The following is an 18,453-nucleotide window of genomic DNA, read 5'->3' as shown; positions in this document are numbered from 1 at the left end:
AGGATTTTCCTTTTTGAGTTCCCTTATGAGTTGATTTGGAGGGGTACCTGGGTGGCTCAGTTGGTTAAGTGTCTGACTTCAACTCAGGTCATGATCTCTCTGTCCATGAGTTCAAGCCCCACATCAGGCTCTGTGCTGACAGCTCAGAGCCTGGAGCCTGCTTCAGATTCTGTGTCTCCCTCTCTCTCTGCCGCTCCCCCACTCATGTTCTCTCTTTCTCTCTCTCTTTCAAGTAAATAAACATAAAAATCTTAAAAAGAAGTATTTTTAAAAAGTTGAATTGGAAAAAAAAAAATAAGCCCCATTGACACACCTGGAGGTCAAGAGTTATGCTGAAAGCAAAAACCAAACTCAGATGAGGAGTTGAATGGAATTAATGGCAGAGGTTAAGAGTGAGGGGCATCTTGGCCGATTTCCTAGGGGCAGTCAGGAGTATTTGGCTCCCCCTCATTGACCATGGCTTTCCTACCACCTTAATACTCTTTATTTTGTAGCAAAGGTACCTGAGTCATTTGCACTGGGGCTTGGAAGCATCCTGGTGAGAGAGTAATCAAAACCCCATCTCTTTCTTTTATAGGTTGAATCTTGTTGTCATGTATTTGGTAGGCTGCGCGAACCTCTGGAAAGCCAGTCATTAGAACAAACTTGAGATGGAAACTCGTCTTTAGGGAAGCTGGATGCAGACATGATCTCATCAGCAGGGCCCTCGGCTTGTGGGAGAAGCAGGTGTCAGCAGAGCTGTGTGAGGCCGGAAGTCCCTGTAGACCTGGCCCTTCCTCCCTGGACTTATGGTCATCATGCATCTGCAGTGGCTGGGCCTCAAGTGTTGTTCTGGCCTGAAAAGCCTGGATCAGCAAGGTAACCATGGCAGAAGGGGATAAGCTTCCATTGGACCACGGAGGAGCCATGGCCAGTGGTGATGCCCTGTGTCATTGTCTTTGATGTCTAAAGTCCCCCACTGCTTAGTGCCAGGTATGAGAACTAACCATTTTGGATGGGGGTTTCTGGATGATTTCGGGAAAATGGCATGTCTTTAAGGGGAAGCCATACGCAAGCTTGCTATATTGGTCAGGTGGGAGATTCCATGATTAATCATTCTATATTAATTATATTATATAAAGAACACAATGTATCATATTATAACATATGATACAATATATTAATAATAATAACATATACCAAATAGGACCATACTTGTATCTCAAATGAAGTCATTCTCATCAGTTTCAGTAAGGTAAGCCTGGAAGGTTGTCTGAGCCTGGATTATGAGTCTTAAACGTTTGACTGAGAAGTCGGAGCTTCATGTCATAAGCCAAGGATTCTCATATTTTAATGGGCATCAGGATGACTCTGAGAGCTTGTAGAAACAGTTGCTGGAAGCCATGACCTGGAGTCATTGATTCACTGGATATGGGGTGGGACCCAAGAGTTTGCATTTCTAGCACCCTCCTGGGTGATGTTCATGCCAGTGGTCTGGGAACCACATTTTGGGAACCACTGTTGTAAGCAGCCAGTGTCAGTGCTGAGTTGGAGCAGAGCAATACTATGAATCAGAAGACTCTGTTTACAATTGCAAAATACAACAGGGTACAAAAGTCAAGACGAGGGGCACAGATCCAAGACCAAGTCTAGCTGGGAAAATCCTACAGAAGGACTAGGATCCTCCTGTAATGCCTGGAACTTGCTATCCGTGCCAGCTTTTCCCTCTGATGGTTATGGGCCTTTGATGCGTGCTCTTCATTAAGAAACCATGAAGGTACTTGAGGCTACTGTAAAAGCTCGAGGCTTTTTCCATGCAGCTGCCTCTCTCTGTCGAGACCGGTGATGCCCCTGTTTTTTGGTGAGGTCAGAGGCACATTTTCTGACTTCACTCAATTCCAAGCAGTTTGCTTCTAGACTGGCCTCTGCGAACCTCCCCCGTGCCGCTGAGGGCAGTTCTCCTTGGGGAAAGAAAAATGTATTTTGTGTCTGTGGCACTGTGAGGTGGGCGGGACGGAAGCTGAGATTTTCTACCTTTACAACCAGGCTTCCAGTTCTGTGCTTGCCAAACTCAGTCAGCAGCTGGCACCAAAGACAGAAAGTAATGTTGAGTGGATTTCTTCCTTTTTCTTCCCCACCTTGGTTTTCTCAAAAGATTTCGACAGACAAAATAATATTCCTTCTGATCCCTGTCCCTGCCATAATGGAGTCCATTTGTCTAAATTACAGACTTCAGCAATTATTTGTGCTCTCTTCAGAGCGGAAAGGCCAATTATCTCCGCTCTGAGTGAAGGTGGGAGAGGTACCAGGAACTTTGTGTTCTTCCGTAGGGAGGAGGAGAGATGTCCAGAGAGCCTACTGTGGGCCACACCTAGTGTGTGTTCTTATTGGACCTTCACTTCAGCCTCACGAGTCAGCTGTTGTCATTGCTCCCATTGCTTTTATTTGAAAAATTTCCTTTGAATAATTTGAGACTTAGGGAAGAGTTGGGAGAATAGTGCCTTTTCCATATACCCTCCATCCAGCATCCTAGAGCGTTAGCATCTCACATGTCCAAGGTATATTTTCAGACATCAAAGAATTAACATCACAACGTTGCTATTAGCTCAATTGCAGACTTTATCCAGATTTCACCAGTTTTCCTACTAATATCCTGCTTCTCCAAGGTACGACATCATCTTTGGTAGTCATGTCCCCCTAGTCTCCTCCGATCTGAGAAAGTCTCTCCAGTGACGATTTCCTTGTTGTTCATGACTTGGATGCGTTTTAAAGAGCATTTTTAAAAAAACGCCTCTCAACTTTGATTATTGTAATATTTTCTCATAATTAGGCTGAGATTAGGGGTTTGGGGAAAGAAGCATACAGATGTGATGTGACCTATCTCACCCTGCAGATGAGAAAGCCAAAGGTCAAGGTGATTAAAAAATTGGCCAAGGTCATCCAAGATAGTGTCTTTGTCTTCCAAGATTTCTGAACCAATGTCCTACCAAGACTCTTCCTAAGGGAGCATGAAATCAAAGGTCAGTCATGGAGACAATGGGGAGAGATTGCCTTTTGGGGAAAAGCCACCGGAAGGGGAATGAACCCCCTTAGAATGGTCTTTATTCACCGGGGTCCAGGGAGGGGACAATCTCAAGATGCTTTAAAGTTTAAAATACCATCTGAGGGGACATTACTTCAGCCGTGTTTAGATTTTACCCCTTTGGACCTTTTCCTTTTTTTTTTTTTTAACTGTTTATTTATTTATTTTGAGAGAGAGCGAGCAGGAACAGGGGAGGGGCAGGGAGAAAGGGAGAGAATCCCAAGCAGGCTCCATGTTGTCAGCACAGAGCCTGATGCAGGGCTCGATCTCATGAGCCAAGGGATCATGAGCTGAGCCAAAACCAAGAGCCAGACGTTCCCGGGCTATTTCTTTTCCATACAAACAGCATCCCTCCAGCTGTGAAGCATCTACTTCTCCCTTGTATTTATTGGCCTCTCTTTCCTATTTATTACTAGCTTAAAGGGAAACAGCAATATTTTTTAAATGATTTGTGTGGTTTTCACAACATTGTTGATAACATGAGTCTCACTGAGCCCTAAAACAAGTCATCAGATTTTCAAGCTGGTCCAACTCCCTCACTTACAAATGCAGGAAACTGAGTCTCAGGATGGAGAAGAGGAGTCAATATTTTTTAAGTCACTCATTGAACACACTTGTTACACTTACTTTTTATTTTTTTAATCTTTAAAAAATTCTTTTAATGTTTATTTATTTTTGAGAGAGAGAGACAGAGCACAAGTGGGGGAGGGGCAGAGGGAAAGAGGGAGACGCAGAATCTGAAGCAGGCTCCAGGCTCTGAGCTGTCAGCACAGGGCCCTACGTGGGGCTCAAACTCACAAACTGAGAGACCATGACCTGAGCCAAAGTCAGATGCTTCAATGACTGAGCCACCCAGGCGCCCCAACACTTACTTGTTAGATAAATACTGTGAAGTGAGTGTTAAGGCCTCCATGTGAAACATGAGGCAGTCATGGGAATTATTGCCCAGGGGGATGGCTTTGATGGTGGAGGTGATGCTTGAACACAGCCAGACAGCCCCAGCCCCAGCCTAGAGCTTTCTCACTTCTACCATCTTGTTGGATTAAGCAAACCAGAATTTGCCAAAACATGTGATGACCTCATAGTCTGAAATTAATGATGAATCAATAGCCAATGTATTGCCTCATACTAAATTGGCACCTGAAAGTTCCCAAGCTTTGGGTGGATTTGCCAACCCTCTTCTTTACTCTAAGGATAGCAAGCCTGTGCTGTGCACAAGAGCTCAGACAGGATACTGAAATGATTGCCTTTAATCTGTTTTTCCCAGATGATTAGACAAAAACTTCAAAAGAGTGTTCTTCTCCCCATCCCTCCCACATGGATTAAGTGGTGCTTTCATTCATTCAACAAACATTAAGAATTATCTGGGTAGAAAAAAATTATTATCTAAGTATAACACATTGTCTTAGGTGCTTTGAGAAATAACATTGGTGAATTGGGTGGGTCCAATGTTTAAAGATTTTATTCTTGGCACTGGGTGTGTGTGTCTGTGCGTGTCTGCATATGTGTGTGTAAAATCATATAATTTCTAATACATAATAACTCTCATAATATCACTCTGTGGTCAAAATTATCATTTCTATTATATAAGGTGAGATTTTTGCATCTCCAAGAGTTTGTTTCCATGTTTGTGGCCTTCATGTTTATTTTTATACATAAAAATTTTAATGTTTATTTACTTTTGAGAGACAGAGACAGAGCATGAGTACAGAAAGGGCAGAGAGAGAGGGAGACACAGGATCCGAAGCAGGCTCCAGGCTCCAAGCTGTCAGCACAGAGCTTGATGCGGGGCTCGAACCCACAGCAGTGAGCCAGAGTTGGACGCTTAACTGACTGAGGCACTCCGGCGCCCCAGTGGCCTTCATGTTTATAAAAGAAAAACTTCACACCAAAATCTGCATACCTCTGTTCATGCCCCTCCCCTGGGTGGCTCCGGCAGGAAGTGAAGACGTGTGCCAATGGTGTGGTAATGCACGCTACATCACATGACCACCAAAAACTAAACGGTGGTTAGTGACAACAGCAAACTGGGTTGTTGGTGTGTGTATAAAGGGAGGTCTTTTTCTTTGCATCTAGAAACTTCCTTAACAGTTGTGTGCAGGAGGTACTACTAGGTGGCCTCGTGATGAGCACCTTTGTTTCGTTCATGCTGCACCAATATCCCATCCCCCGTTCTCCTCTATACCAAGTCCATGCGCTTCTGAACAGAACTGAGCCATCCCCAGCTCCAGGGAGGAGACCGTGACACACACCTGGACATTCATGGTTAAGGAGCATTGTGTGACCTAGAACACACTATTGGGAACTGGATGAGAGCTGGCCTTGGAATTTGCTGGAAAGAGGCTCTCTGTCATCATCTTTGCCATGATGGTGTAAAACCTGACTAATAAAGAAACTGGCAAAGGGGAAACCAACCAAAGAAGCAGAAACATAGTTTCTTTACAAATATCATGTGTGTGCCTGGATCCAACTGTGCCTGAAGTCAGATTAGCCCTGGATTTCTCAGTTACTTGAGGCAATAATTAAATTTCTTTTTCTTTTTAAATGTTTACTCTTGAGAGAGAGAGACAGAGACAGAATGTAAGTGCCAGAGGGGCAGAGAGAGAGGGAGGCACAGAATCTGAAGCAGCTCCAGGCTCCAAGCTGTCAGCACAGAGCCTGATACGGGGCTGGAACTCACAGACCACGAGATCATGACCTGAGCCAAAGTCAGCCCCCCATGCGCCCCAATAATTAAATTTCTATTGCTTGCAATCAAAAGACTTCAGGTTAATGCATTGCTGTAAGAGGAAAGAACTTTGGGAATTAATAGTACAGTTCGGGAGAGAGAGGAACAGGAGGAACATGAGAAATGACACACGGTTTTCCCTGGCTAAGGGGCCTGCCCTTTGAACCATTGCTTGGGGAGTCGTTCTGAGTTTAAAAGGTATCTCCTAAAAGCCAGGCCTTAACTACCTCTACGCAACTGAGAGATCAGCCTCAGCATCTTATTAAAACCTCCACAGTTTGAATGGGTTTTCGACTCTGCAGAATCAATTTTGTTCTTCCTAATTCAATTTTCGATGAGTGTTAGAACTAACGGGGAAAAAAATTAATAGTGACTTCAACCCTTTTACAGCAGTAACTGCCCTCTAGTCTTCTCTGTATCATTTACCCAGGTCCCTTTTTTCCCCTGAAAGGAAGAGAGGCAGGGGAGGGGAAGAAATACATACAAAAAAAGAAAAAAAAAATATATATGTATATACATATATAAGACATAAATATATATGTTTTATATAAGACATATAAAAGACATAGGGAGCTTTCCAGTGCTATTCCACACACAGGGTAGCTCCAGAGATTTTTTGTTTTTGAATTTCAAGTTTCAGGTAAGGGGTCAGCTGTAGAACCTTTCCTGGGGTGGCCAGATTAAAACTCGCTATCAGATGAATACACCTTAATGTCTGACAACGGTAATCATAGCTTCTGCCTCTGAGCACCTATTCTGGGCCAGGCCCACTCAGGAATTGATTTAGTGACTATTTATTAAACACCTCCTATGTGCCTTCAGGGATCCCGCTTAATCCTCACGGCAATCAAACGAGGTAGTTGCGAGGATTAAGACTGTGAGTACCATACCCGGAAAGGGAAGGGGATGGGATAAAACAGAGAGCAGGGACACAGGGAAGCCCCCAGAAAAGACCACCTACCATCTGGGGAGACCCGAGCCCCCTGGTGGAGTGTGTTTGGGGGTTCGGTGTATAACCCTGGTGAGCTGATGCGGGCCCCCCCAAACACACACACAGACTTTTCTCTCTCTTTCTTAGCAACCTATGTGACTGCTTAGGTTAGCCTGGGATTCTCCAGCGAAAGACTGGCTAATAAAACATGTTAGAATGGATCCGATTTGCTCTTTAAGACGTCCAAGAGCCAGGAGGTGGCCATAAATCCCAGGGCAAATGGGAATAGGGTGATATTTGGGGGAAGCCTAATGACAGAGGATCCCATCTGACTTTACATGAGCACCCATTGAGTCTGTGATAATTCGGTGCAGCCCCAGGAACTGGCAGAGGCCAGCCTCTCTTTGGCTGTCTCTCCCCATCCTCTCTGCCTCTCTCTCACTTGCTAAATACATTTTCCCAAAAGGCTACACACTCCCTCCCTCCCTCTCTCTCTCTCTCTTTTTTTTTTTCCCTAGGACTGTGAGTTCTTGAGATGTTCTCCTTGGTTTTTCCTTTTACAAATTAATTACAGTTGAAACTTGCTCCTAAATCCAGAGAATGTGGTTCTGTTTGTGGGAAGGTTTTCCTTACATGGGTCCCTAATCCTAGAGGACTTCAATTCCTCCTTCATGTGATTTCAGTACAAAGAAGATTTTGGATGTTAAGTCATCAAAAGTCTGCAAAACTGCATATATTTTATCTTTGTTTTTGTTGTGAGTTGTTTTTTGATTCTGTCCCCCCTCCCAGCTACTTCCCCCCTCCGGATAGATAATGCCAGGGCAAAAAAATAAATAAATAAATAAATAAAAATGTCTGGGGAAAGATTCGGCTTAGGTCTGTCAAGCCTAAAAACCTTTAATCCTTCCCTTCTCTGTAATGAGTTTGAGACACCAATGATTTGGTTTCCCCCAAGCCTTTCTGGGTACGATCCAATCAATGTTTAATTTCCCCAACTGGCTCTGTGAGAAGATTTATTTCCTTGTGTTTGTCTTGCAAACAATATTTGTTCTAAACTTTGCACAAAACAAGGAGAGAATGCTGATTTTTCTATTTCCTTTTTGTTAAAAGCGAGGATTTTATGGAGAGAAAAATGCACTGCCGACAGACACTGCCATAGATGCATGCTGGTAGGCTGGCTGCACTTCCACAAACAAGCAAGATGCAAACCCATGCTGCTGGACGTGCTTTGCTCCACCAGCCACCTCCGTTCTGTGACAACTTCCCTGAAGCAGAAAGTTCCCTTTGAATTCTTTCCACTCAATCCTGTCTTGTATCATATTAAATTGTTTCTTTCTTTCCATGGTTACCTCTCTATACCCATCCTTTGAATGTCCACCAAATGCATCCTTGGGGTCTTCTTGTTCTCCAGTATTACTTCTTGTGGTTCAAGGTCTATGGCCTCCAAGGAAGTATCCCCTACCCAGACTCAAGGGCCACCACCCTATCTGTTGTCTGCTACATGATGAGTCTTCATCCCACCCATGCACCCTTTCTCCTTAGTTACCTAGAAAGGTGGGACTTTTCCTCAGGGCCAACCAGACAGTCTAAATACCTGGTTACATGATTGCTAAAATTGCCCAGTCTTGCAGTTTGGAAACGCTCTCATGCTTTATGAAATAGACCCATTCACATAATATGAATATTTGAGCAAAACAAAACAAAACAAAATACACAAAGTTACAAAATGCTGTCATCTTAAAAACAGTCAACTATTATCTAACAGTTGGTCAACATCACTTCAAACTTACTTCTCATCCGTGCACATGGATACAAGTCTAGATAGTGAGGGGCCCCTGGGTGGCTCAGTAGGTTGAGCATCTGACTCTTGATTTCAGCTCAGGCCACTCTCCCAGGGTCCTGCGATAGACCCCCACATCGGGCTCCATGCTGAATGTGGAGCCTGCTTCAGATTCTCTCTCCCTCTCCCTTTGCCCCTCACCCCGACTGGCACACACAGACACACACACTTTCTTTCTCTCTCTCTCTCTCTCTCAAATAAAAATAAATTAATAATTAAATTAACTTAAAATTTAAAAGTCTAGAGAGTTAGATGGATATACAGATGGAAGCAACTTTGAAAAAAATGTCCCATTTATTACACATACTGAGTTTTAGGATTTTGAAAATGATTTTATTTACCAACAAAAGACAAAGAATCTGATGTAGAAAAGCAATAATTGCTGAACTACAATTAAATGTCTTTTTATGAATCAGGGGAGTCTTTAAAAATTTTTTTTTTTATTGTTTTATTTATTTCTGAGAAGGAGATACAGAATCTGAAACAGGCTCCAGGCCCTGAGCTAGCTGCCAGCACAGAGCCTGATGTGGGGCTTGAACCCATGAACTGTGAGATCATGACCTGAGCTGAAGTTGAAGGCTTAACAGACTGAGTCACCCAGGAGCCCCCAGGGGAGTCTTTAACACCGGGTTCAGTTTCAAAATAAGAGTAACAGACAATTAGAAGTTGGGGATCATTGGCGTTCTATTTGATTCTTTTTAAAAATTGCCATGAAAGTAGCTTTTAGGGCAGTATTTTTTGATTCTTTGCTATGAAAGGTAGAGATTTCTGCATAAATATATTTCCTTCTACTTTCCATACTACCCTTTGGGGTTTCTCAGTTTTTAAAAAATTTTTAATGTTTATTTAGTTTTGAGAGAGAGAGAAAGACAGAGCATGAGCAGGAGAGAGGCAGAGAAAGCGCACAGAATCCAAGGGAGGTTCCAGGCTCCAAGATGTCAGCACAGAGCCCGATACTCATACTCACAAACTGTGAGATCATGACCTGAGCCAAAGTCAGATGCTTAACCAACTGAGCAACCCGGGTGTCTCTGAGATTTCTCAGTTTTATTATTGGTTTTATATTGCCAAGTTTTGTAACATACATGTTTCATTCTGTAACCATAAATCCCATGGCCACCTATACCAACCTCAGTATTCTAAAGATTCAATTCTCAGTGCCAACCCTCTTTTTTATCAGTTTATTTTTATTTATTTTTAAAGAGAGAGAGCAAGCAAGGGAGGGGCAGAGAGAGAAAAAGAGACAGAATCCAAAGCAGGCTCCGCACTGTCAGCTCGGAGTCAGACACAGGGATTAAATTCGAGAACCCTGAGATCATGACCTGAGCTGAAGTCAAGAGTCAGATGTTTTACCAACCGAGCCACCCAACCATCCTTCAGTGTCAACACTTCTAATTCATTTTTTTCTACTTCGAATGTTTATATTTTGATCTTTTATGTTCCCCCCTCTGGAGGGCTTTATTTTCAAGCTCTTGAGTTTTGGCGAATTTTTGTGCATGACTGTTATACATGAAGGATGTTGTGTAATTATGCTATGGAGGAAAATATAATTTACTGGTGGAGGGAAATAAATTTAGAAATTAGAAACAGAATATGCTATGCCAATAAATTCAGGGAGAAACACTGAGAGCAGCAGAGGAGATGGGGAGGGAATGTCCGCAAAGCCTTATGTTCTAATGACCCCATTGATGAGTATGTCCAAAGCATAGTTGGAATTCAATCGAGTGGAGGGGCACACATATCCAGCTAAGAATGTATTCCTGCTTCCTGATTAGGTGCCCTTCCATCCCTTATTTAAATTCCTTAAAAAGATGGGGTGCCTGGGTGGCTTAGTCGGTGAAGTGTCCGACTTTCACTTAGGTCATGATCTCGCGGTTCGTGGGTTCGAGCCCTGCGTCGGGCTCTGTGTTGACTGCCAGCTCAGAGCCTGGAGCCTGTTTCAGTCTGTGACTCCCTCTCTTTCTGACCCTCCCCTGCTCACGCTGTGTCTCTCTCTCTCTCCTAGAAATAAATAAAACATTAAAAAAAATAAAAAAAAATAAATTCCTTAAAAAGAAATAAGTTATAAGGAAATGGGATCAACTTCATTAAGGGCTGACAGTGTATTTTTGTTTACCTGGTGAATATGTAAAGAATAAGAACAATTTCATATGGATGATTGACCGAGTTAGCTCCATCTCAGAAGATGGTACAGGGAAGACTTTTGGAAGGGACGAAGGTTGAGATGTCTAAGGATAGACCTGGATCCTATTAGCCTGTGAACTAAGAACTTCCAACATGCAGCCAGGACGATTGCTAAGCAAAGGATGTTCCTGGACCGAGGGAAAGAGTCCTTACCAGTTTGTCTGTCACCCTGTAGTCGTGGTGTCCCCTGATGTGATGTGAGTCCCCATCCTCCCTGCTGAGAGGGAGCTTCGGTGAGTGGGGATTCTTGAGAAACATCTCACTTTCCTCACGGCTTGGGAACACTGCTTCTGACACTGACTTTTGTTGAGGACAAACTACAGTTAACTGGCTTCCAATCTTTTTCCTAGGTAATGAATGATGTGTTATTTTTTCTCTGCCTTGCTGCCTGCTGTTTTGGGTCTCTAGCCCTATTCAGGGAGTTCTATCTGTCTTGATCTTCTTCACCTCTGTCAAATTCTTCCCTAGGGCCTACTGGGTGATTTCCTCTGCAAGTTCCAGTCTTTATACAGGTAGCAAAATTTTATTACAACATTGGACATTTTCCCACGACTACCGATGTTGACACCTCGACCATTCATGCTCATTATCTACATTATCCCGTAATTATCCCCAAGGGCATTTCCTACATCCTGGTCTCTGTTTCAGTCTGTTTTTCCCTCTATTTTTCTGGTTGCTTCTCCTTCCTTCCTTCCTTCCTTCCTTCCTTCCTTCCTTCCTTCCTTCCTTTCTTTCTTTCTTTCTTTCTTTCTTTCTTTCTTTCTTGTTTATTTATTTAGTGTAAGAGAAAATCCCAAACAGGGTCCACACTGTCAGCAGAGAGCCTGACGCAGGGCTCCAACTCATGAACCTTGAGATCATGACCTAAACTTAAATCAAGAGTCGGACGCTTAACAGAGCCTTGCATGTACCTCTCTGGTTGTTTCTAATATAACTTTTATCTCTGGAATCATTTTATTTTTCTCTTGTACCCATTTTCCTGAGCCCTGCCACTCAATTCCTTCCTATTGCCTTATCATCCATTCTTTCATCTACTTCATCTCAACCTTGAACTGTTTGTCAAAAACACTGATCGTCTTCAGTTTCTCCCAAATCTTCAAGTGTTTCTAGGACCAATTCCTCTTCGGTGTATGTTTCCTTCTATATTTGTTCTCATCTTCCTCCCCAGTCTCTATCTTCATCAACTTTCGAAAACCCTGATATTTGCCACTTTAAGGACTCTGAGAGCAAAGGGCTTTTAGAGAAAACTGCTTTCTGCCCAAGGTCTGGGGAGATCTGTGTTGGCTCTTTCCATCCTTCCCATTTGGGTTTAAGTTTCATTGCATTTGGCAGAAAGTCTTCCTAGTTTGTGGTTCGGGACCGTGGCCATTTCCTTGTTGCATGGAAAGTGGTATTCTCTCCTTCACTTTTTATTCCTGTGTGTGCATGTATTTTTAACAAGAGAGGAAGGTATTTTAGATAGGATTAGCGTCTCTGACCATGTTTACGGTTTTGTTATAAAATGCATGCATCATTTTTGGGGGGGGGAATGCAAGCTAGAGAACAAACNTTATTCCTGTGTGTGCATGTATTTTTAACAAGAGAGGAAGGTATTTTAGATAGGATTAGCGTCTCTGACCATGTTTACGGTTTTGTTATAAAATGCATGCATCATTTTTTTTGGGGGGGGGATGCAAGCTAGAGAACAAATGGTGATGTTATCATGGTGATGTTGAATTGTCTTCTCTTGTGTGAAGAGAGAATTCGAATAAGGCAGAAATGCCACATCGATAGCTAGTCTACCCAGAATTTAGTGGATTGCCAAGGAAATTCTGAGAAAGCCGCTTTTACAGGGGCTGTGGCAGTTGGATTCCTAAGCTGATGAGTCCAGTACTACCGTGCATTTTGTCCCTGATCTTCCGAGCTCATACAGAGAGCAGTAGCTAGGAGCCAGAGCAATGATAGCTCAGATTTCTGAACCTGACTCTGTCCTACTAGCTGTATGGTTTTGTGATATTATGTAACTTTTTTTAAAGGCTCAGTGTGGTCATCTGTGAAATAGGAACTTATGTTGATCAATTGAGAATGCGGGTAACAAAGCATTTTAAATATCTGGGTCACGTGCTTAAGAAAGATTGTACTAGTGGCAGAACAGGTGAAAAGTCAAAGACACGCTGTCTGACACGAGACTGATATTTTTGCCCTTGGCTACAAGACATTCCTTCTTTCTGACCCTCCATTTCTTCCCTAGTAAAAGAGATAATAACTAGACTAGTGGAAAGATTTAACGAGATGATCACCTAAGTGGAATGCTTGGAGACGATGATAGAAAAAATGTTGATATTCAGTTAGTAACCGGTCCCTCTTTACTTTCTTGCTAATATACTTTGCAATGAAGGGGTTCACAGAAGCAATGAGGGTCAGAAATTCAGAGTCCCTCCACTCCAGGACCTCTCCCCTGCTCCCTGCCCAACCAGGGTTAGTAATCTTAGGTTCGTTGCATACTTTCTATCTACAACTACCAACAGAGCCACCAGTGCTACGAGGTACAAGTACCTGGAAGTAAAGCAGACTTGGTACTTGACCTAAGACGTGCTATCAACATGACTGGGCTGCTCCGCTCTCTGGGAGCCCCTGGTCGCTTTTCCTCTCCTAGATGGTCTTTTCTGGGACTGACCCCACTTCTCTGGAGCTGTGTGACTTCTGTGCATGAACGGTTTCTCCTTGGCTCTGACTCACTCTTTCTTCCTCTTGTGTGCTCTGGCAACAGGATAACAGCCCATTCTTGCCCTGGCTCGCCTTTGCCAGCACAGTCTCCACTCATCTGCTCTACGACTGCCAGAGAAAGCTTTGCTAACTCTGCACCTTCATTTCTATCCATGCATAATGAGAGGATTGGGGTCCATCATCTCTAGGACTGTTCTACAACTTAAAAGAACAAATGGGAAAGATTCTCTACTATTTCCTGGACCAGTGAGGAGCCACTCTAACTGGCAGCAGTGTTCTTTCCCAGCTGGCCTGGAAGGGTCCCCTATTCTCTTTCCACACCATGGTTTAGCTTGTCAGCGTCAACGGCAAGGGAGACGCAGTCTTCCTTCTCGCGTAACCGTGGGACGCTAGAGCATGGGGGGGGGGGGCTTCTCCTACTTCTTTGAAACCTCAGCACAAGACACCACACCAGAACCTGTGGGCTTTCGATGGGCGCAGGCTGAATTACCCAAAGCCATCAGAGCCCTTGCTCCTATACATCCAAAGCAAGCTGGAAAGTGACGCCATGCCTGTAAGGAAGGAGCAGTGAGCACTCATTCATCCCATGGAGAGAGAAGCATCTGTTTCTCCATGTCTTGGGGATGATGTAAGTCGGGCCGAGGACAGACCATTCTCCAAAGGGAAGAGGAGTCATTAAGAGCAGTAACAGTTCCTGCCTGGTTGGCTTATTCTCAGAAAGCAAAGAGCAGTTACTGTAAGGAAGCTGGCTGTCTGGGCCAGCAGCTTTATCAATGAATAATTTCCTGAAAGGAGAAGAATCTATGGAGACTGACACCGTATTTGATCTTGGTACATGCAGCAGGCGCGCAGGACTACTTTGATTCAAAGGAAGCAAGATAATTGTTTCCCAAACAGACTCTCGCTGGAGAGGGTGCCCCTCCCATCCTGGTGACCCTACACCAGCAGCCTGAGGTCTGCCCCAGACAATTATCCTGTTTTGCTAGGGAACAAATTGCTCTTTTGGGGTAATTCTGAGCAAGTTTGCCAAGTTCACAGCGATCCCGGGGGAGCCCGTGGGGGAAAAGCACTCTCCAAATCCTCTCTCTGGCCCTTTGAAAGGAAAGCAGGTCATTTTTTAAAGAATTCCAAAGAAAGCAGCTAATTCTGAATGATCCATCCCACCTTGGGAGAGGCCTCGGGGGCAACACATTTGGTTCCTAGTGTTGGGCTGATGCTAGGGAACCAATTTCCCATGCAAGTAATTATGCATGCAATTAAGTAATTGTAGATGGAAAGGAAAAAAAAAAAGAAAGAAAAAGGGGACAATGCCAAAAAAGAAGTTGTGTGGATCTAACTTTCAAAAGCAGCTCGGAGGGCAGGAGAGTCAAATCCTGCTTGGATTTTATTGTCACAAATGACTAAATAGAATCAGCAGCTTGGAAAGAGTAAAATGTCAATCTGGTATCATGGAATAGCTAAGAATATAGACGCTGAAGCCACACTGACTCTGTGCAAAGCCCGAGTGTGTCATTTATTAGCTGTGTGACTTTGGGCAGATGACTTAAGCTTTCTGTGCCTTCTGTCTCTATTAAAATCTGATTAATAATACTACATCATAGAATTATCAAGGTTTAAATGAACAAATGTGTGTATATATGGGTTATCGTGTGTGTATACGTGTGTATGCATAGCTTATAACAATGCCAAGTAATTGTCTATTATTGTTTAACTATTGATGTAATTTACAAGCAATCATTTCACAAGGGAGCTAAGATACTGACCCTTGCTGATGACTCCTTTCTTCTGAACGTCTCCTTTTCTTAGTAGAAAATCACCCCAACAGAAAAGGGTAGAGAAATATGAAATGCTTAGTTTAGGGGATGGAGGCAAGTAAGTGGCTTCTGACTCTGGCAGTGAAAGGGTCAAAGCCATGGCACCCCGGGGACTCCCCAGAGAACCAGTGTTGTTTACAGTATAGGTTTAAAATAATATTCCTGCTCAGTTGGACCTTCCCTCGAGACAATGCAATTTCAACAGTAACAGAGGATTAATTAACACTGGTCCCGCTGGTGAGGCTGGTGATTCGCTGGTGAGGCTGGTGATTCAGGATGGAGGAGAGGGTTGGACCCCCCCCCCACCACAATGCCCCCTGCTCCACTCGGTGAGTGGCCAGGCCTGCTGGAAGTAATTGGTGCTACCCCAAAGCAGGCTAACACTTTGGCCCCATTTGTATGATTTTGATTAATATTTTAAGTTCACCTCCTTTGAATGCAAGAGAGGTGAGAAAATGGGTGAGGAAGAGAGAGCGCCCCAAAGCCAAAATCGATAAGGGACAAATCTCTACTCTTGCCACCTTGAACAGGGCCACCTATTTTTCCTACGTGGTCAGGGCCCCTGGATTTGTATCCGTGCTGTCAGGCGTGGGTGGCCAAGTAGTTTCATTTGCAGGATCGGACGCCAAGTCAGTCCTAGGGACAGGCAGAGAGCCAGCACCTGTTTGGAGATTCGGCTCGTGGCTGGAGGAAGGAGAGGAGGCTGGCTCCTTCGTGCTACAGGAAACATCCACCAGCCACTACTGTCTGCTGGGCAAGAGCTCTGTGTGTGGCTGTTGTGGTGCCCAAAGCAGCCACATCCTGGGCCACTGTCCTTGCCTCATTCTAACCATCCTCCGTGGGCTCAGAGAGAGACCTTCTACCTCAAATATGTGACTGCTGTGTTACTTCATTTTAAATCTTTCAAGAATGGACATCATGAGGTCTGTGAGCCATCTGGAAATGGTATACAAAAGTACTATAGAGAGTTCATAGCTCCCTGGCCCTCAAAAGAGTGAGAACCACAGTCTATGGGGCCCGTATTCCTTTTAGGAAAAGCTCCATCCCCTCAACGCAACATGCAAGGTGTTCCACAACCTTCCTACCCTGTGTCCTTCTTCCACTGAGCCCCTGGAACATGGAGATGAGATCCTGAAGGCAGGGAACTGGTGTGCCCACATCTGTGTTTCTAGTCAGGACTAGAATCTGCAAAGTATTGGACTCCACTGAATTACTCACATCAGGACAGTGCGTAAAGCAAGTTGTTCATGGTCTTGAGCTTTGGGTGCAGAAATGGCAATAAAAATAAATTATGTTAAATGGGGGAAGACTCCCCAGGACTGTGCTTTCAGTATAGTAACCACGAACTACATGGGACCATTTCTTTTTAAATTAATTAAAAATAAATAAAATTAGATATTCAGCTTCTCACTCACAACGGTCACTCTCCACGAGGTCAGGAGCCCCATGTGGCTCAGGGCTTCTGTACTGTGCTGCTTGGCTGGTGTGTTGTAGACACGTGCACTTGTGCAGTACACGGCATAGGACACCGACTTTCTTGCAGAAACTTCTGATGGACGGCAGTGCTCTAGGAAGTCTCCAAATTGTACCATTGCAGACGCTCTGGAGTTTCAGAAATGTGTAAAATCCCATAGCTGCTTGCTCTCTGACCTGCTGATCCCAAGCCTTCTGTTCAAAGGTACCGGGACTGTCGAAATCCCAGCCCCCACACCCCCCTTTCAGCCAGTGTGCAATTTCACAGGCGTGGATTTCTTGGATCACCTTTTGTTCAGGAGGAGAGAGAGCAGAGAATGGAGGATCCCTCCCCATCTTCCCTTGGGAAATCCAGCCTGCCCTGTGCTGTGGGTTGTTGGATGGAAGAGTGAGGGCCCTTGGGGTCCCCGTGGGGTAGGCACGTCTCAGGGTGTGGCTAGAGGTGGGTGGTGAGATACTGAAGTCAACATACTTTCCAGACAAGTCTTCCAGCTTACCCAAAGCTGGGGCTTTGGAGCCCGGCTCAGGGACGGAACATTTCAGGGGGAAAAATAAACACCAAAAGACTCCCGAAAGAAAGGTCGGTGAACTTTTAAAACAAGATGAAAGTAGAGCTTTGACAAGTTGTGTACCCCAAGGCTCAAGGGCAAGCTCTGGCCAGGGGACAGAAGAGCTGCATTTCAGAGTCAGCTTGCTGCCAACTTGCTGGTGATTTTTGGCAAGTCACTGTGCCTCATTCTGGGCCAGAACTTTCCCCATCTGTTTGCTAGAGGTAGAGGCAAGATCTCTGATCAAGATTCCTGATTCCAGAGCAGGGAGCCCAAGGTTGCCAATCTGTCCCCTTTCTGAAGCTCTCAGAATGATGCAATTAGAGGATTCACTGAAGATCTTTCTGGTCAGTGGATGCAGCCTGTTCTTCTGAAAGCTTCTCAGGATGCAAAGGCTGGTCATGAGACCCCCTTTCCTCCCTCCAGACCCTTCCTAGAGAACCTAGAGAACACAGGTCTCTGCAGTCCAAAAGCGGTGGAGAAAATGAACCACCCGGATGTTTGGAAATGGTGTCTTGAAATCATTCTGTTTATTGCTAATCTATTTTCCACATCTCCACAGTGCTTGGGTGATGGAGGCCTCGGCCAATGAGAAATGGATGAATAATAGCCCACGGTATCATGGTTTGCATCGGCTTTATGCTGACACATCCCTTCCCAGACATCTCCTTTTTGATATTCTCATCAACTCCTCCAGGAAGGCAAGGTGGAATTGCTGGTGTGGCCACATTATAGATGCACATGTTAAAGATTCTTGCCAATATCGTTCAGCACAAGTGGCGAGGTTGGGGCTCAGCTCAGCTCCTTTAGCCGAAGCTGGTCTGGCTGGGCATCCCTGCTGTGGCGTGGCCACCTCTTGACAGGGGCAGATGTGTGCCTGAGCCTCCGAAGCTCGTTCCGGCCGGTGGCTGGGCTGCCATGTCCATTGACCACCATAAACATACAGTCATGGGCAACGTGAGGTGCAGAGAGAACCCGAAGATGAAATCAGTGTCTTTCCTTTTTTATGTAGAGTGAGAACTTGGTCAAAGGCCCTTCCTGTAGGCTCCCTTTCCTCCTGGCAACAGGAGAAGGTGATTCTCTGCCCACAGGCTTGTTTTGAGAACAAAGGCATTGTGTGGAAGCAGTTACCACACAGTAGATGCTCAAACTGTGTCGTTTTTCATTC

The sequence above is a fragment of the Crocuta crocuta genome, unplaced genomic scaffold, assembly GCF_008692635.1.
Source record: "Crocuta crocuta isolate KB4526 unplaced genomic scaffold, BGI_CrCroc_1.0 scaffold299, whole genome shotgun sequence".
Classification (NCBI taxonomy): domain Eukaryota; kingdom Metazoa; phylum Chordata; class Mammalia; order Carnivora; family Hyaenidae; genus Crocuta; species Crocuta crocuta.
The sequence above is the reverse complement of the archived record's forward strand: the minus strand, read 5'-3'. Positions refer to the sequence as shown.